Genomic DNA, 20,588 nt, shown 5'->3' with positions numbered 1-20,588 from the left:
TGTAATTTGTTGCATTGTTTGCAAAAATGTAAAATCCTAATAAATATACTTTAAAAAAAAACTACTGATATCCCAGTAATGGAAGTGAGTTTTCTTGCTCACCTGTCTGGTCACCCATTACCCTCTAATGTCATTTTGGGCCTACCTCTGATAGTAGTAGGCCCATCCTCATCCTATTCCCCCTGCCTCCCTGGAACAAAACCTTGGCAGGTGAATGACTGTTTAAAGGAGGGTAAGGAAGTTTTCTGACTTTACCAATCACCTCCTCCACAAAATTCTGACCCTGTCTGTTTAAAGGAAGCTGAGAAACAAACAGGTTTGTTGTACAGTTCATCGGTTTGGTAATCTAATAAGGCCATAAAATAAGCAAACAAGGTGCAATGGTTCATTTCTGAAGGGGTATAATTGAAAGCAGAGAAGTCATGTAAAACCTGTACAAAACCTTTGCTAGACTATACGAGGAGCATTGTGCACAGTTCTGCTGCTGGATTCTCCGTTGCAGGATCCTCCGCTCTGCTGGCAGTCCACACATGCCATGCTTCGCGAGTCGTAACGGTATATGGGTTGGTTGCCCAGGCCATTAGAAACCACCAGGTGGTTGGGGACGGGGCAAGGTGGCACCCTCGGACTCCCCATGGCACCCGGGCATCCTGTCAGTGTCACCTTGGCACTGTCTAGGTGGCACTTCCAGGAATCCCAGATGCCAGTGTTTCCCAATGGTGTGGGGTGGCCACAATGGGAAACCCCATTGGCCGACTGCAGGAACAGCGAATCCCGCTTTTGGTGGGGGCACACTGTGCCAGAAAATGGGCCTAGCAGGACAGAGAATCCCACCCCAGATCTCCATAGTATTGATAGAATATAGAGGCATTTGAGAAGGAGCAAAAAGATTCACAAGAATCATACGTACGGGCACAATTCAAGAACAAAGAAAAGTACAGCGCAGGATCGGGCCCTTCGGCCTGCGCCGACCATGCTGCCCGTCTAAACTAAAATCTTCCACACTTCTGGTGTTCGAATCCCTCTATTCCCATCCTATACATGAATTCCAATTCATCGGTCCCTAAGGGACCTCTAGGAAGATTTGGCATGCTTAACATGCTTCGTGAGATCCAATGGAATCTCGCGAGATGTCGTAATCTGGATCTCACCCTCACTGGGTGTGACCCAGATCAGCATATTTATATGAGCTGTACGGATCATTTAAATATACGTTCGCCAGAGTCTCCCAGCGCACGGTACTCAACAGCCACACCTGTGAGACTTTGCGAGTCATAACGGTATATGTGGTGATTGCCCAGGCCATTAGAAACCACCAGGTGGTTGGGGACGGGGCAAGGTGGCACCCTTGGACTCCCCATGGCACCCGGGCATCCTGTCAGTGCCACCGTGGCACTGTCTAGGTGGCACTTCCAGGAATCCCAGATGCCAGGTTGGCAATGCCGGTAATTCAATTCATGGGGCCTAACCAGGTATTGGGTGAGGATGTAAGGTATTGGGTGAGGAGCAGCACGGTAGCATTGTGGATAGCACAATCGCTTCACAGCTCCAGGGTCCCAGGTTCGATTCCGGCTTGGGTCACTGCCTGTGCGGAGTCTGCACATCCTCCCCGTGTGTGCGTGGGTTTCCTCCGGGTGCTCCGGTTTCCTCCCACAGTCCAAAGATGTGCGGGTTAGGTGGATTGGCCATGATAAATTGCCCTTAGTGTCCAAAATTGCCCTTAGTGTTGGGTGGGGTTACTGAGTTATGGGGATAGGGTGGAGGTGTTGATCTTGGGTAAGGGGTAGGGTGCTCTTTCCAAGAGCTGGTGCAGACTCGATGGGCCGAATGGCCTCCTTCTGCACTGTAAATTCTATGTATTCCCGGGGGCCTCCCCAAGGTTGGGGGAGGGGATTAAAAAACAGGGTTGGGGGATGGGGAAGATCGGGGCAGTACTGTCCAGTACTGTCGTCAGAGATTTTAGCTTGAGGGTGCCACTCTGCATCAAAAATGGCTGACCAGGAGTCTCTTCCGTGCTTACCATCTGCCACTGACGTGTGCTGGAAGGATGTTGCGGGTTGATACTCAACCTGTTGGCTGCACTGTGAACACACTTTCTTTGGCCATCAAGATTAGACTAGATAGGCCAAATGGCATGTTTCTGTGCTGTAAACACTGATGTAACAGATGCTATCCAACACCAAGATTGTTTTCTTTCACTTTCACAACAACGTCCACCTTCATCATTACAATAGTTCCATTCGAATGCAATCCTGTTTTTTTTAAAATTTAGAGTACTCAATAATTTGTTTTCCATTCCAGGAATGCAGAAGACGCAAATGCACTGACCATTATCTTCCAATCCTTATACACTGGGGTGTTGCAAAATGATTGGAGAATTGAAAATGTTGCTCAAAAAAAAAGAGGGCTAGATTCTCCCTCGGTGGGATCCTTTGCTTAACCAGCAGCGCATTTTTCCCGACAGCGTGGGGATGCCCACAATGGGAAACCCCATTGGCCAGCTGCCGGGATGGAGGATCCCTCACAGAGTCAGTTTAACCTCGGTGGTGAAAAAGCTTTGCAAAACAATAATCTGGGACAAAATTAACAGTCACTTGGACAAATGTGGATTCATTAACGAAAGACAGTATAGATTTGTTAAAGGCAAATTGTGATGGAGCTTTCTGGTGAGATAACAAAGTGGGTTGATGAGGGCTAATGTGGTCTATAAAGACTTCTTTTAAAAAAGATAAATTTAGAGTGCCCAATTCATTTTTTCCAATTAAAGGGCGATTTAGCGTGGCCAATCCACCTACCCTGCACATCTTTGGGTTGCGGGGGTGAAACCCACGCAGAAATGGGGAGAATGTGCAAACTCCACACGGACAATGACCCAGGGCCGGGATTCGAACCCGGGTCCTCAGCGCCGCAGTCCCAGTGCTAACCACTGTGCCACATGCCACCCAGCGAATGCAATCCTCACCACATCATTGGCACCTTGACTAGTGGGGTAGAGCAAGATCAGCACTTGGGCCACAGCTGTTCACTATATCAATGGTCACTATATCAATGGACTGGATGTGGAGACCAATATAATGGCCACGATTCAGTGGACAGAAGTTAAAGTCCGCTGTCGGGCGAATTTAGCGGGATATTTCACCACGATTGTAACGCCGAGAAACATCTCACTATCCAACATAGTTGTTTTTACTCTCTGTGCCAAGGCCACACTTAGAACTATTTGCTTTCCAGCAGGAAAGGCTGCTCACAGATCAGGGCATGATTTTGTCCGGTAGCCCTGATCCTCCCCCCCCCCCCCCCCCCCCCCCCCCCCCGTTTTCATCACCCCCACAACTTTAGCGACCTCTTTCACCTCCCCAACTTAGGGAGGCCATCGGGCAGCCCCATCCAAGTGGCAAGGTCCACCCGGGCCTGTCCCCTGACTCTTCCACCTGGGCACCCTGGCAGTGCAGTGGTGGCACTGCCAGGGTACCTGGATGGCACTTCCCAGGTGCCAAGCTAAAGTATCTAAAAATATGGTGCGGGAAGCCAACAGTGCAGCCAATGGGCTATCCTCTGGTTTTCCTGCCCGACGGACAGCTGGACGGCACTGTAGCGTTGTGGTTAGCACTGTTGCTCTTCAGCACCAGGGTCCCAGGTTCGTTTCCTGCCCTCTCTATTTTAACAGGCAATCCGGTTTGAAACAATTTTTGGGCTTTGAAAACAGACATAGCTACTGAAGAAGTATCATTTTGGACTCACTGGAGGAGGTGGGGGAGGAACTGTCTGCCAGTGTTTGCTGCGTGCAAAAATGGCGATGCCGGCAGAAAACTTTGTGAGACTGGTGAAACGAGAATCTCGGTGGCGAGATCTCATTTAGTGATTTTTCCTGCCCCATGCCGGTGACGTGACTGCTGGGTGGAACCTCATTTGGACCTATTTGAATAGATTTACATATATATGTCCCCCCTCCCTCCCCCCCTACCCAAACTCCCCCCCCCATTGGTGAGATTTACAACTGTTCCTGCAAAACGTGAAACAGATGAGGGGAACCTGCCAGGTGCGCCCCCGGGGGACAGGGACATGCCCGGGCAATGTCCTAACACTCTCCCTTGACACCCTGGCAGTGCCACCCTAGCTTTTCTTTCAGCTTTCCAATTAAAGCAAAATTGAACATAAAGGCCAATTTACTGAAGAGTTCAACTATCTGCATATTTGAACCCTACACCTGCACTACCATAGGGAGTACCAGAGGCGGGCCCTCTGGGTATCTCCATTGGGAAGGAGGTTGTCCCAGTGCTTATGGGAGTGGGGGAGCTCCCCTTATCAGTGGGCGAGGGGTTTGTTTCCCAGTTCATGTGTGGGGTGATTCCTCTTTTCCTGGGTTGCCCGGTGCTTGTGTGGGAGGGCAATGTGTTCCCCTCATTGGTGGGGGATGGCAACCTGATCTCTGTGGAGCCACTGTCACCAGCTGTGGCAGGCCCCTTCCCACCAGAGTGACGTTGAAAACCACCCCACCAAATTTTCTGCGCACAGAGGGCCAGAGGATCTGGAGAGAAAACCTGACTGTGCAACCCGAGAGCTGCACGTTGGTTTCCCCGCCTCAGCCAGCACTCTGTTCACAGAATGTTTCTCTCTCCACAGATGCTACCAGACCCGCTGAATTTTTCCAGCACTTTCTGTTTTTATTTCGCATCTCCAGCATCCGCACGATGCTGTTTTTATATTCTGGTGACTTACACACACCATTTTGCAAGACAAAAAAATATCATCAATCCGAAAGGTTAACTCTGCTTTTCCCTCCAGACTGCTGAGTATTTCTGGCATTTTCTGCTTTTATTTATTTTTAAAAATTTAGTGTACCCAATTCATTTTTTTTTCCAAATAAGGGGCAATTGAGTGTGGCCAATCCAGCTACCCTGCACATCTCTTGGGTTGTGGGGGCGAAACCCACGCCAACACAGGGAGAATGTGCAAACTCCAGACGGACAGTGACCCAGAGCCGGGATCGAACCTGGGACCTCACGGCGTGAGGCAGCAGTGCTAACCCATTTTCTGCTTTTAATTAAATGGGAGGGTTTGTGTCCAACTCACCCTTATACTTTGCCTGTAAAATTTCACTTGCCTGTCCTTGATGCTTCTGCACCGAGCGAGAGGCACTGGAGCGCAATCCAGGAAAGTGGAAACATGTAGTTTATGAATTGAACGTGGAAAGGTTTTCTTTCAGACTTCCAATTAAAGCAACATTGAACATAACAGTCAATTTACTGCATAAGGAGTTCAACTATCTGCACATTTGAACCCTGCAACTCTCCCATAATAGAGCTCATTACAAAAACGGCAGTGTTTCAAATTCAACAGGGCATAACTCGGGCCTCAGTCTAGTGCCTATTGCTCTCAGAATATTGTGCTGCAACCTGCTTTCAGTTTATACAGTCCAGTGAAATTATACAACAGATAGCATTATCTGAAGAGTGGAAATTATAGAATCGCATGCAATTAAATAGCTTCATTTACATTGTTTCATTTGTGAAATATGTTTGGAAATCTTCTTTGGCACATGCTCACGCCTGACAATGCCAATAATTTATTTAATTGGAAATAATTTGAGCAAATGCTAGTCAGAATTGAAAAGGCATAGCTGTGAAAGAAGAGATATGGACTCAAATAAAGTGGGAACAATCTGCTCTGCATGCAGAAATCTTATAGATCCTGTTAGGAAACCAAAGATAGTTGTAAGGGATTTATATTTGCACTTGTAAACATTATAAATAAGCTACTGAGCGTGATTCAGCGACCCCATTGCGCCAAGGTGGACCCGGGCACAATGAGTGAATCGTGCGAGTGCCCCAAATTGGATTCTGTGCCAGGCCGATCGTGGGTCACCTGATTCACTCTGCCCGGCGTGATCTGGATCGCTCCCTCACTGGGATTTAAATGAGCCATAAATATCTTGATGCCGAGTGACTCAACTGCCACGCCTGGAAGACCTTGCCAGTATGCAGTTTAGTACTGGTCCACGCAAATGTGGACCGGGGTAACGGCACCTCGAGGGGTCTCGCAGGCCATTGGAGACCACTGAGTGGTGGGGACAGGGCAGGGTGATATCCTGGCACTCCCCCTGGCACCTGGGTACATTCAGCCTGGCACCTTTGATCAGCATGCCAGCAGGAAATCACTCGAAGTGCGCCTCATGTGGCCTGAGCAGAGAGAAACCCCCTCGAGGCAAAAAAACCCGGCAAAGTGCCATTGAATCGCGTCACTGCAGCAGTCAAGAATCACCCTGCCAAACATTTCAAGTTCGCTGAATTGTGCCCACAGTTTTAAGTTTGTTTAATTTAATGTTTCTATGGTTGCAAGGGTAAAATTTATAGTTAGATTTATACTGGACAAATGGTTCTGAATGTGTGGGATTGGTTAAGTTTCAACTCTGCTTCTATTGCGCTTAGGAGAGAGTTATGGGATGAGGTGAGGAATAAATAAACCAGCAGTGGTTATTTAACAACTGGGGCCTTGTAAGGTAGAGGAGCTTTTAAGTTTTAGTTTAGCTAATTTGATTACAGTTGGACATAGGCAGTGAGAGAGGATTCAGCTCTCACAGCTCTGCTATAAGTAGTTGGTTTTTAGAAGCCTCTCAGCCTTTCTAGGAGAAAAGCTAGACTATGGAATAATGATTAAGAAAACAGATGTTGGAAATCTAAAGTGCAGCTAGTTAAGGAAACTAGAGAACTCAGAATCCCTACAAATGCAGAGGAGGCCGTTCGGCCCATCCACTGTGGACCGACCATTTTGAATGAGCTACCCATTTACACTCCCCGTCCACCCACCCTATCCCATTAACCCAACCTGCAAGTTAAGGAGCAATTTAGCATTGCTAATCCACCTAACCCGCTCATCTTTGGTCTGTGGGAGGAAACCGGAGCAGCCGGAGGAAACCCATGCAGACACGGGGAGAACATACAAACTCCCCACTGACAGTGACCCAAGGTGGGAATTGAATCCTGGTCCCTGGCGCTGTGAGGCATGAGTGCTAACCAGCGTGCCACCGTGAAATGCAGTGAAGTGTCCAAGACGTTTAGAGTTAAGTGAACAGAGACCAAGGGTATCGTTGAGAAGAATTCAAAGAAGAGTAAACAAAATGTTTTGAATTAAGGAGACACTTGAAGATTTAAAGTCGGACAACAGCTTTCATAGGTAATTCAAACACCTGATGCCATGTTAATCCTAAAACCTTTAAAACTATTAAGCTAAGTAGGGAGTAAAGGTGTATTGTGTCATAATCCAATTTTTTTCATATTTAATTGATGTTTTTTCCTTGTTAAAACTAATTAGCGGCCCTGTGACTCTGTTCCTCCACGTTTCATAAAAGTTACTGTATTTTAATAATAATCATACTAATCTTTATTAGTGTCACAAGTAGGCTTATATTAACACGGTAATGAAGTTACTGCAAAATTCCCCTCGTCACCACACTACGACGCCTGTTCGGGTACACTGAGGGAGGGTTCCATTCTGGGATCTTCCCATCCAGTTATAACACCAACTGTGACAGTAAAAATCCCAAAGAGCTAAAGGGCATCTCTCAGTGAAATAAAATGATGGCCAGGAAGTGGGTGAAACGGATCCTCTGAGTGCTGTAAATCAGAAAGCCAGACATGATTTTCAAGGCCAGCCTCTTCTGCGTAAACGTTAGAGCAACTGTAACAACAGAATCATGTTTCTGCACAGCACTAACCCACATGTCTGTAACCCACAGCGAGGGGCAAGCGTGTCTGCAATGTTATCCAACAAAATGTGGTGGAGGCAAAATTATCTTTGGCAACTTAAAAAATGCTTTTTTCCCTCAGAGCAAACCTGAATTCCCTTAGATCCTGGGGCCCAAGAGCAGACCAACAACACTATAGCCTCCTCTACCTTTGCTTCAAACTGATTTATATTTTCATAACCTCAGGCTCAATAAACGCATGTGCGAATCTACAAAGTGTTTTAAATGGTAGAGGTAGCAGCTGCCAGGTGAAGCATTTCATCCTAATTCTGAATGAAAACTGTGACTCCAAATTCCAATTTCTGTGAGGAAAATATTGTTTCAGTTTCTACCTTTGTTGAAAACGATTAATAATCAAAAGTGTGTGTTTCAAACTCCATTTTAAGTGCCACGGTAACTTATCCCTAGTTAGTTTCCATGTTAAAGCTGTTTTCCATTCAATTGTACCCTCCTGACTGATTGGCCTGCTCTGGAAAAAGAAATGTTGAACGCACAAAGGATTTAGTTTGGCTTGCATCTCATCTCATAATTTGAAAACGTGATTAAGTGCTTGTAAAAGGTAGCTAAAGCTATAAAGTGCATTATTCCCACACAAGAAGTAGGCATATAAATATATATTTAATGTACATATGTTTTTTTCTCTAGGCATAACCTCTCCATGTGTGCCCAGATTGTGGCACACCAAATTCCTCCTCTAAAACCCCCACCCCTTGGGCAAAGGCTTTTTTTGTTGCTTTCCTGCCAGTTCGTATAGCTAGGAATGTTCACCAGCCATTAAGCAAATTATTCTTTTTGCAATATATTTAAATCCTGACATAGAGTTCAGCCCCAAACAGAGTGATTAGTGCTGGGGAAAAAATGATTTCTCTCACAATGACTAACACACACCTGGTCTATGCACAGGACAATTGTGGAGCCTGGGCGGACTGTATATCTTGCACACATGTTTGTGGTTCAAAGTACGATAATGTAGTGGTATTGTTAATTGACAACTAATCTTTATAATGTGAATTCAAATCTGGCAACGAGAATTTGAATTGAGTGGAAGTTACCATGAAGCAGTTGGACTGTTGTAAAAGACAGCCAATATCGTTAAGGGAAGTAAATGATGTCCTTATCTGATGTTACATACTCAGGATTCGAGTCTTAAATCAACATGTTCAACTCTTACCTGTACTCTGTGTGATGCAGCAAACTGCTCAGTTGCTACACTGTGTGATGATATGCAGAAGCAATTCTGTACGTTAACATGTCAGACCTCCAACCGGCAGGTGGTAGTAGAGATGTACCACGTAACACTGCAGCCTCGAAGAGTCCGGGGTTAGAAGTCGTCACGGATAGTCGTGTTTAGTGTTAGCTCTCATAATCTAGTTATTAACAGTTCAGAGTTTAGTAGTATTAGTATTGTTTTCCTTCCCATGTTTAATGGAATTTAATCAATCTTAACTGGTCACGAACTAGATGTTCTCTGGTGCACTGACTCAATCATTGCAACGTACTAGAACGTAATAAACCGCAGCATTCAAGACGTCTTAAAAGGGCTTTTGCTACCTTTGGTCCAGATGCTACTCAGGATGGGGTCAACATGCCATCAGGCTCATACTGACATCCGAGGAACATTGATTTGCATTCATGCCCAAATCCAGTGCGTACCTCATCCATCACCAAGACTGCTGCCAGCAAATTTGAAGATCAGCGAGAAGCGAGTAGAAGATGGAGCTGCCCAATTTTGTGGTGAGGAGGGAAGAATTCCAGTTTTGGCGGTATCACAGATGACTGGAAGCAGCACAACAGAACCATTTTTCTGAATGTGTTTGTTTCCGAGTCGAAGTTCTCTGAAGATGTGCAAAAACCTGAGTCACTGGTGATCATCTCTGGATCATGCATGTTGATTTTATCGCATACAGGAGGCTGCTATCATCCCTTTTATCTTTGCTGAGCTCCAACTGGTGTTCCAGTTGGAACTGGGGCCTCACGGTAGCATGGTGGTTAGCATCAATGCTTCACAGCTCCAGGGTCCCAGGTTCGATTCCCGGCTGGGTCACTGTCTGTGTGGAGTCTGCACGTCCTCCCCGTGTGTGCGTGGGTTTCCTCCGGGTGCTCCGGTTTCCTCCCACAGTCCAAAGATGGGCGGGTTAGGTGGATTGGCCATGCTAAATTGCCCGTAGTGTAAGGTTAATGGGGGGATTGTTGGGTTACGGGTATACGGGTTACATGGGTTTAAGTGGGGTGATCATTGCTCGGCACAACATCGAGGGCCGAAGGGCCTGTTCTGTGCTGTACTGTTCTATGTCTATGTTATGCCATCAGGACACTGTTAAGCATCATCTAAGTTTTGCTGCACTTCTGTTTACATAGGAGAGTGAACAACTTCAGCGAACAGTGTCCCTACCCATGATGATCAATTCATACAATATTCTGAAAGAAGTACTTGCCTAGTTTATGAAAATGGCTCAAAACCACAAATGACAGAATATTAATTTCCTCTTGCAACAATTGAATGGCACCTAATTTCGTCATTTGAAACTTGCCTGGGGATACCCTCTTGCTGTGCTATCCCTTACAGCTGACACTAATATTTTATTTATTGACCCTGTAAGGTCCTTTCACTTGACAGGTTAAATTTTATGCAGAAATGTGGCAAGTTGACCCAAGTCAGCTAGTGACAGCAGTGTTCATTATGAAGATGAATAGTCATTTTCTGTGCAGACACTTGATTTTAAAATGATTTACTCTCAGACATCTCTGCTACTACCAGCAGAGCTCATTAGTGCAGATGCTACAGAGGAGTGTGATTTATCACTTTTCACTCTGAAAGGCAATGTTGTCTTGCCACATATTTTTAAAAGTGGAATCAGCTGTCTGTAAATTTAATTACAGAATTAACCCTGAGCACAGACAGTATTAGTCATGCCGTCCCCCTGTTCAAATGATGTTCCTTGTTTTAATGTACCCAAGAGCTCGCAGGATTAATCGGGCCAAGTCCGATTCAAAGTCTGAGCATTCGTTAATGCCTGTGTTACAGTTTATTTTGAAAGGTGCAAAGCCTATGTGGCCACAAAAGATGTGGCATTCTCATCTTTGTTGCCATGGTGCCAGTAGAATAGGGTTTACCTGCCACCAGGATGAGACCTCTGAACTGAAGTCAGGCTGGTTTCTAAATACAGTTTGTGAGCAAGGGGAATTTGCAGGCTGATTCTCTATGCCTCCTAGTGGACAATGAAAAAGAAAGACATGCATTTCATGGCTTCAGACTTTACATCTAATGAATTACTTTTGAGATGTGGTCACCATTGAAAGCCATGGGGCTGGATTCTCTGCCGGCGGAATGCTCCATTTTGCCGGCAGCCGCCCAGGGGTTTCCCGGCAGCGTGGAGCTGCCCCACAATGAGAAATCCCATTGACTAGCCGGCGTAACAGAACACCCCGCCGGCAAGGGTGAATTGCAGAAATGTGGCGCGGCGGAGAATCTAGCCCACGTAGTGCAGAAACCAATTTGTGCCAAGTATGATTCCACAAAGAGCAATGTGATAACCATCAGATAATTTGTGTGGTGTTGGTTGAGGGACGAGTTTTGGCTCAGTGCCAGGGAGAACTCTTCGTCAAATCAGTGCCAATGGATATTTTACACCTGCCTGAGAGGGCACACTGGCCCTCAGTTTAACATCCCACCTTAAAGGTGGTACTTCTGACAGTGCAGCACTTCCTCAGTACCACATTAGAGTTTCAGCCTGCATAATGTGCACAAATCTCTGGATTGAAGAATTACATTGACTGATTTCAAATCTCTAGGAGTCGTCCTTGCCTCCTTCTCACCTGAAATTAATGTACGGATTCAGAATGGGAGACATTATAGGTTTTCCGGTCATCCAATAACTGTGACAGTTATTTGTTGAAGCTAACACACCAGGAGGCATTTTGATATGCTCTTTGTTCTCTTCTGTTCTATCAGATCTCAATTCCAAGAATATCCCTGATTTGCTTTAGCAGCCTGAAGCTCAGGAAAGGCAGTTTTATCTAAAGCTTGTATTCTTGATTGCTATCTAGTGCACAATAAAAGTAAGTATATGTGTGTGGATGTGTGTGCATATGTGTTTGTGTGTTCATGTGCATGGTAAGAATGGGTTATGTTGGAGGTGCACTCTTGCTGAATAGCTCGTGACACTTACTTAGCTGCTTTGGCATCGGGTGGAATTTAATACTTGTGGCAGTTTGCCTATCCATTGGCTTCAGAACTTGTGACAATATCACCATGGTCACTCTGAGCCCCTGTCCCATTTAATTGTGTGTCACTCAGGCACTTATCTGTTCAAATTCGAAGTCCTTGTCATGCAAATGGGAAATTTTGCGTCTCAGGAAGCTGCCAGCCAGTCAGCGGCTGGCAGCTCAGCAATACTGGCAGTGCCACCTAAAAAAAGGACGTCACTGCCATATTGTGATAGACCCAGGATGCAGGATTGGTGATGGAGCCCCAGGAATAATGTATTTGGGGCAGGTTAATTGATGTCAGACAAGGTATCAGGGATGAGAAATGACTTCTGTTTGACAGAATTCCGACTTTTCCTCCAATGTGGCCAAGCAGGGAAACCTGGGAAGTACCAAGGTCTGGAGCAGGACCCGGGATGCTGCTGATCAGCGTTGCGTCAGCTCAGACCCATCACTCATCACTCATCTCACCTGAAGGGTATGCACTGGTGTTAGCTGCTTGGTGAAACCCTCTTGTTTGACAGGCCAAGGAGGGGGTTTCAGCAGAGCCTCAGTCACTGCAGAATTTGTTATGCAAGATGGTCGGGGAGCAGAGCATGAGTCTCTGCGGGGTTCAGCATGCCAGGGGAGTGCAGAACCTGAGTCGCCATGGGGCTGAGCTAGCTGGGTGAGATTGGGCCAGCAAAGCCTTAGTTTCTGTGGAGTTCAGCTGGCTGGTCTGGGGTTGCAGAGCCTGGTGTTTGGCAGACCAGGCAGGATGAGGGAGAGCAGTGACAAAGTCTCTGAGAGGCTGGGAACAATTAATCAGAACCTGAGTCACCACCTGTCATGGCAGACCAGGAGGAGGAGGAGCAGAGCCTAAGTCTCAGACTTTTGGTGTAGAAGTGAGTAGTTTGAGTTGGGAAATTTCCTGGTTCTCTACACCCGACTCATTAGAAAGGCCATTAAATCTTCCCTCTGGGGGAGGCGGGTGCAAGGTAGAATGGTTCCCTGGGGAAGCAGAGCACAGACGGCCACAGGAGTAGCCGATTGCCAAAGCATGCTGGTTAAAAGACCCACCTCGGTTCTCTGGGACTTTGTCGCAGCCATACTGTGACTTTTTAGACCCACTGTCCCTCACACTTCATGCCACTCACCACCCCACCCACTCCCCTTGCCACCTCAGTCCATTTCATACTCTCCAAACCACGCTCATTGCCCTTTACAGCCTCTATGCCAATGCATGGTCCTTCCATACTCATTCACCACCCATTGCTCCATATAGCCCCATCACAACTTATACCAATTCATGGCTCTTCAATGCCAAATCACCCTGTGTACACTATGTACAGAACCAATAAGCCATATAGTAATAATATAGTATGTGTGAAATTGCTCAGAAAAAACACCTTTCACAGGTTTTCTTATGAAAAAGATCTGCTGTTCTTATAAAAGTGTCAATCAGATAGACCTTCAAAGTATCAATAGCAGATTTCACACTTCTTAATCTTATGCAAGAAATCATGTTTCTTTTGAGACATTGACAAAATAAATTACAGAAATAGAAATTTATGATATGATTAAAAGATGCCAATGAAGCAAAGTCGACAGTTATCTCTGGCTGTCAAAACAGAACTCCGTTGAGATAATCCTTTTATAAATCTGAGCTCTCAGCCAAGCCTCATTCTGCATGAAGACCAGTGTAAGAAATATTTCAGTAGACCTGCACAGCCTCATGATATATTCTTGGCTGAGAGTCCACACTCACAAAATTATTTTCCTCGCAGACCTTTTGTTTTGACAGCTGGAGAGAACGTCTTGATTCATATTTTTAAGTGGCTGTAATAATTATTTCCTTTCTGTGGTCTATGTTGTCAATGGCTCAGTATTTATTTGCAAAAGATGTAAGGTCCAACATGTTCAATGCCTTTCATTGATACTTTAATAGTCTGTCTGATTGATAATTAAATAGGGTTGAAGGAAAAGTAGTTTAATTTTCAAAAGAGATTTGTGAATGGCTGTTTCTTTTTAAGCAGTTCCACAAATGCCTGTGTTACTATATGGCTCATTAGTTCGGTACATAGTGTGCACTGGGTGAATGAGCATGGCAGGGCCTTGAGTTGACATGAAGGGCCATGGGGTGGGTGAATGGGCATTGAGAACTATGAGTTAGCACTGAGTTTGCAAGGGGGCTAGAAAAGGCCATGGGGTGGGTGGGAAGGCATAAGTTGGCACAGGGCTATAAGGAGTCGTGGGAAGCCTGAAATGGACTGAGTTAGAATGCAGGGTGGAATGAAAGTGGCATAAAGGGGCATGACGAAGCCTTTTTGAATTGACCTTTATAAAGCATTCTGAATCTGGAATATGGTTGATAACTCCTCTCGGATTGTGAACAGTGAGTTTAGTGGAAGCCAGCCCGACACCAGGAAAATTGGAGGAGGTTTAGAGATGGCATGCAATGGAACCAGCCAAGATGGGATTGCAGGTTACGAGCTCGCTCCATTCACCTTTATGCTGTGCCAGCAAAAACTGAAGGGTACCGGGAATAGGGGCGGGAATCCTAGAATCGAGTTCTGCCTGCCATTTCTAAATTGCTCCTGAGTCATTATGTCTCTGCGAAAATCCAGGCCCGAGTTTGGCAGGAGGGGAGGATTGGGAATCGGGCCTGGGATGATGGGTTTGGGGAGAAGGGCTGCTGAGTGAGTGAGGGGTGATTGGAAAGAGGGGCTACTGAGTGAGTGAGGCTAACGGATTGGAAATAGGGGCTACAGAGTGAGTGAGGCGAATGGATGGGGAAGAGGGGCTGCTGACTGAATGAGTCAGTGAGAGAGGGGCCATTGGGAAGAGGGGAGTATTTTCAGGTGGGGGAGGAGAGGTGTTGATTATAATGTTTGTGTCAAGGTTAGAGAGAGGGACCTGACCTAGTCTTCTATCACCAGGGAATATAGAAAGCTTGGCTAAACCTCGATTAGTATATAAAATAATAACATTTTTACAAAGTAGTTTATAAACACAAATCTCCATATCCATATAGTGTATTGTTAAATGTGACATGTGAACTTTAATAATTGTATCGTGAATGCTATTATATTGCTTTATTGCTCTTTTCTTTATACTGGCATCTGGAGTCACGTTAATTTTGAAGATTTTTTTTAATAGTTCATGTGGGCAAGGCAGCGCTGGCAAGGCCAGCATTTGTTGCTCATGCTTAATTGTCATTGAGAAGATAGTGGTTAGTTAAAATAGGGTGACATTGGAAAATAGTTTGCGAAGTACTGCTTCGCATGTACATAATTCAGCAAGGTCATGTTCTGTCATTAATTCGGATTATATGCACTACTGCATGGGAAGTTGAAATGCTGAGGTCACAGTGGTGATTTGACACAAATGCACTGGCCCACAGACTTGAGAGTAATGGAAGGGAAACTAATGTTTCCACCCACTTGAGTAACTCCACCTATTTGTAGTGGCCTAGAAGCATTTGCATTTCACGAAAAAAATTTAAATTATATAATTCCTTACCATGTAAGCCACTAACAGATCTTTTTGCCATCTGCTACTATCACCCCATAACTATAAACTATTATAAAGTTAATATCCTATTTGCTGTCCACATGAAAAGTCACCAAGTTTGAAAAAAAAATCTAATGAATTACATGTACACTTTGTGTTTTGAGATATTTTAATCATGTGTTAAGGTTCTGCTTAAGTTCAAACTTTTCTTTCAAACATACGTTTTTTTAAACAAAAATATCTTCTTTTAAAAGCTTGAATAATTTTGTTTAAAATACAGAAGGGTCTTTTAACTGAAGCTGCCAGATCCTATAGGTTGTGTTTCTTCCACTCATTTGAAAGGACATTTTAATACATTAGTTTTCCAGCAGAGGACCTGTGTGCTTGCTTGTGTAATGTGACATTGTTTCACAAACCTCACTCCTTTTTCCAATCTCCTCCTCTTCTAGTTATTATAAATCACAAGTTCTGAACAAGAAGTGCTGCTTGTTGCAAGGATTAACATGATGTCAGTATATGAAATTAATTGGATCGCTAATCCGTTTAGCCTTTTGTGACAAGACGGTTTCAAAAGGAGTCACACTGGTTTCTCCTGACCAATAAAGCTCTGCTGAAGAAAAAGTGGATTAATTTTTGGATTGAAGAAACTAATTGTTGTATGATGCCCAACACAAAAACAAAATCACAGCTAGAATGGCAAGAAAGAAAACAGCTATGTTCTTTAAGGAAATATATACATTCTTTAAAAGCAAACAGGATTCGGTACTGACCTTCAAATCTTCTGCACAAACATCACACTCTCCTTTCTTCGAGTGATTCTGCTCCCTACCAATTCTGGGGTGTTTAAAAATAGTTTTCTGTACTTGCAGTGTGAAATACTTTGATTCTCTCTGACCCCGACTATTGGTATAAGAGAGATTTCTGTCTTTAAAGCTCAGACTTGGCCAATTTAAGCCTACAGTAATTTTGAAAACATGTTGTATTGAACCCCAGGCAGTCAGCTTGATAAATGGTCAGTGTTTAAGTTTACAATCCCCTGGTGGGGGTAAATATTGTCAGAGAGAAAGGGCTTGATAAACATTGTGTCACCCCTTTTCAGAGCCCTTTTAATTCAGGAATCATTGGCCTGTGTTTTAGTTCAAGCTGACTGTTTAATTCCAAATATACCTCACTGCAGGATAATAGAAAGGGAACATACAATTGCAACAGACTGTAAGGAGGGAGAGAGGGAAATTCACTCATTCTCCTTACATGGGGATGAAAAAAGATTTGCACTGATGATAATGGCAAGAGGGCCGAAACCTTGACATTTGTGGCTGAGAGTAATAGAAATTGCTGGACTCAATAGAAAATGACCGCATATCACCCAAGTGACAGACAACAGCTGCTTGCACATCTGGAGTTTGGTTTGGACAAACAGTCCAACTCTCGGCACTTTAGGAAAACGGCAACAGCATGTCAGCCTACAGACCTTAACACATCTTGGTGCAAAGCACCTCGAGTTTAAAACAGGCACAAAAAAATACCGTGATAAATCACACTAGTTTGACAGTTTCCTCATAAATTAATATTAATACAGAGCTCAGGTATTCAATTCCCCAACACTGTCTCAGCTTTAACAGATTGGTATTTTCTTAAACTGGCACATATCTAAAAGTTCAATAATGCTAAAATAATTGCACATTCAGTGAAAACAGTCAACAAAGGTCCCTTTGAAACTTTTAATATTAAATCTATTCCTTTCATAGCAACAAGTAGCTAAAGGGACCTTCCCTCCTGACACTGTTAGAGCTCATTATGTCTGTGAAGGCAGGGTGACATTAAACCCACAGGAGGCTGACATACCACAATCACATTCAAATCATCTACCCTGATGAATTGCAAACATCAAGCCTAATGGAAACTGATACAACTTTTCTGCTGGCACTGATAAAATTCCTCCAGCTATCAGACAGACATCAAAAGAAAACAAAATGGTAGAAAAAAATCTTGTACACTTACTTCAGTCAAGTTGACATAAGCAGGGGGCGAGTGTGTGTGAGAGAGAGAGATCAGTTAAAATATTCCGTTAAAAAATCGATCACAGTTGTATTTGCTCTAAAGTCTTTGTCCGCAGTTGGATGAGTTGCTCCCACCTCAAACCAGGTGGTCAGTTCAGCATAGAATGACTGGAGACATTTTTCAGGGTGAGTCTTGAAAAGGAATGAGAAAGTGCTTGATAAGCTTTCAGCAAGATGAGTTTGCTACAGGGGCTGAATAATCAGCTCTCGTTCTGACTCCTTCCCTATAATGGTCACAAGCTTTCCTGAAGACTGAAATTACATTAACATCCCGGACTGCCTATTGGCTGAAACACCTAATACAATCCAATCCAAGGAAGCTGAAATACCCAGTTCGACAGAAAACATGGAACAGGAGCTCAGCAACAGGAATGGTTCTGCAGCTTTCCCCCTGTTTTTTTTAAAGAGACGTTTCACATCGCTCTGCCCCGATGGAAATGATAATTTTATGATTAACTGCGCGGCATGGGAGTTGGGGGGAGGGGGGTTAGTTTAGCTGAGAGTAGGGGGTTAATAAAGATGGCTTTGGCACTCTGTTTATAGTTTAATGTACATTGTTTATTTTGTTGTCACAATACCAAAAATACCTCAATAAAATGTTTATTTTAAAAAAACTGTGCGGGCATGGATTTTTATCTGTGTTTTGTGTCTCAATAATGCGTGAAAGATCTCCACTGCAAAATGCTTTAATAAATTATATCTTGGTTCGGACAATGCTCGGCACAACATCGAGGGCCGAAGGGCCTGTTCTGTGCTGTACTGTTCGATGTTCTATGTTCTTAAATGTTGGTAGTACTTCAAGTGATGCAGGCATCAAACATATCGGCCTGTCAGTTAGCCAAGTCTGAGAATTCTTTTCACTTTTAATACCCGACATTAGTACTAACCTGCAACTACATATTCAATAGAAAACTGATTTTCCCTACGAGTTTACGTTCTTCCTTCTTTCTGAATGTATCGAGTCTTTGTTGCAGAGTCTAGCACAGAGCAGTTACCCTCTTGCATGCTATTGAGATAATCGTTGTACTACAAACCTTAGTGTGGCTAGGTTATTCAACCATGGAGGGTAGTGGAGCACAATCTATCCTCACCAGAAGTTCACAAACATGTTATGCTGCCTGAAGGCTTTGCTGAATAATATGTAGGAACGAGAGGTGTGGGTGATTTATGTTTTTCACCCCAAATCCAATAATGCTAAAGTGAAGTGAGGACAAAGGTTGGGGGAAAGACATATCCAAAAAGGTCTGAGCCCTCGGGCAGTATTTTCCCACCCCATTATGCTCGGCTCTGATCTCGGCGCGTTGGGAGAATAGCGGGAAAGGCCAAAAGCGAGATTTTCACCCAGTGCACTCTCAGGCTGTGATTCTCCGGAAACATTTCTAAGTGTTGTAGTGAGTGGGCACTACCGTGAGCTTCCCGGCGCTTGGCCCAGCGAGACCAGCAGCTCGGTCCACTTAACGAGGCCTCACGGGCTTCACACCGCAAATGAAGGCTCACCAGCTGATTCGCTGGCAGTGCGCTCACCAGCCCCCTGCTAATAAGGCTGAGCAGCACTTAAGCAGCACTTGTTCAGCCAATCCCAGCCAGCTTGCAACAATGGTGCCTATGAGACCATCGCGTGATTAAGGGACACAGACCTTGGGAGGTTGCTCGAAGCTGTGGAGGCCAGGAGGGATGTCCTGTTCCTCCGTGGGTCCAGGAGGGTCAGCCACAGGGAAGCCAATGCTGCCTGGGATGATTTGGTAGCAGCTGTGAGCACCGAGAGTATGACCAGGAGGACTGGTCTTCAGTGCAGGAAAAAGGTCAGCGATCTACACCGGGCAGCACGAGTGAGTAAACACCAACTCCCCCTCCTCCTCTCCCCTCCTCCCCGCCCCCCCCCCCCCCCCCCCCCCCAGCCTCTACCCCCTCCCGAGACCTTTCTTGCCCCATGGGAGCATCCATCCTCCAACTCTCCATGTGACCCCCAACCTACCCTCCACCACCCCTTCCCCTTAAACCTCCCCCAACCCTTCCTTCACACGCTCCCGCCCACCACTGTGAACCACGCGTGTGGCTAACGATGTGCTCTCTGTGTGTCCTCAAGAAAAGCTCTCCCACAATTGCTGGGAGAGGGTCCAGACTGACGCTGATGTGCCGGATAACAGAATCCTCACCACCTTCGAGGAGTGTGCCCTGGATTTTTTCAAGTATCCAATTCATTATTTCAAATTAAGGGGCAATTTAGTGCAGCCAATCCACCTGCCTGCACATCTTTGGGTTGTGGGGCTGAAACCCATGCAATCACAGGGAGAATGTGCAAACTCCACATGGGCAATGACCCAGGGCCGGGATCGAACCTGGGACCTCGGCGCCGTGAGGCAGCAATGCTAACCACTGCACCACCATGCTACCCTCTAGTGTGCCCTGGAGGTGACCGGTGTGGCCAAGAACAGGACGGCCACCAACGCGGAGGCTGTTGGACGCAACAGAGGTGAGGAACCATCGGGCCCCACCCGGGGACCTGTCAAACGTGAGTTGTTATTGCCTTACTGACTGACCCATTCCTCCCACTCACCACATGTCCATTCTTCTGCAGGTCTTCCAGGAGATGGCACCGGTCCAACCCAGGTGGCTCCCTCTCCAGTCTCCCATGAGACCACCTCGGAGGAGAGCACATAATAGTGGTGTCACAGCTATCATCCTCACTCATCTTTAAGATTAAGTCCTTCCATGGTATTCCCCTTTCTACCTTTGCAACCTCGATCCATCCCGATAACCCGTGAATTTCCCACCCTATCATTGGCAACCTTTTTATTAATATAAATTTAGAGTACTCTGTTCATTTTTTCCAATTAAGTGGAAATTTAGCGTGGCCAATCCACCTACCCTGCAAATCTTTGGGTTGTGGGGGCAAAACACACGCAAACATGGGAGAATGTGCAAACTCCACACGGCCAGTGACCCAGAGCCGGGATTGAACCTGGGACCTCGGTGCCTTGAGGCAGCAATGCTAACCACTGCGCCACCGAGCTGCCTTATCATTGGCAACCTTGACTTCATTTATCGAGGTAGTAAGTTCTTGAATTTCCTTCTTAAACCTCTCC

General features: G+C 45.4%; 1 protein-coding gene across 7 annotated transcripts in view; it reads right to left on the bottom strand.

The window, feature by feature from the left end:
* prickle1b (prickle homolog 1b) overlaps positions 1–17,742 on the bottom strand; it is a 193,933-nt gene extending 176,191 nt beyond the window's left edge. For 4 of the 7 annotated variants that reach the window (XM_038780074.1, XM_038780082.1, XM_038780075.1 and 1 more), the window contains exons 1-2: positions 17,444–17,742; positions 8,916–9,111 (exon numbers count right to left, since the gene is read on the bottom strand). The gene's annotated coding sequence lies outside the window, so the exon portion shown is untranslated. The remainder of the gene's footprint in view (positions 1–8,915; positions 9,112–17,443) is intronic. The other 3 variants (XM_038780077.1, XM_038780073.1, XM_038780080.1) reach the window with 1 other exon arrangement.
* Between the last annotated feature and the right edge of the window lie 2,846 nt (positions 17,743–20,588).

The sequence above is a fragment of the Scyliorhinus canicula genome, chromosome 20, assembly GCF_902713615.1.
Source record: "Scyliorhinus canicula chromosome 20, sScyCan1.1, whole genome shotgun sequence".
Taxonomy (NCBI): Eukaryota; Metazoa; Chordata; class Chondrichthyes; order Carcharhiniformes; family Scyliorhinidae; genus Scyliorhinus; species Scyliorhinus canicula.
The sequence above is the reverse complement of the archived record's forward strand: the minus strand, read 5'-3'. Positions and strand labels throughout refer to the sequence as shown.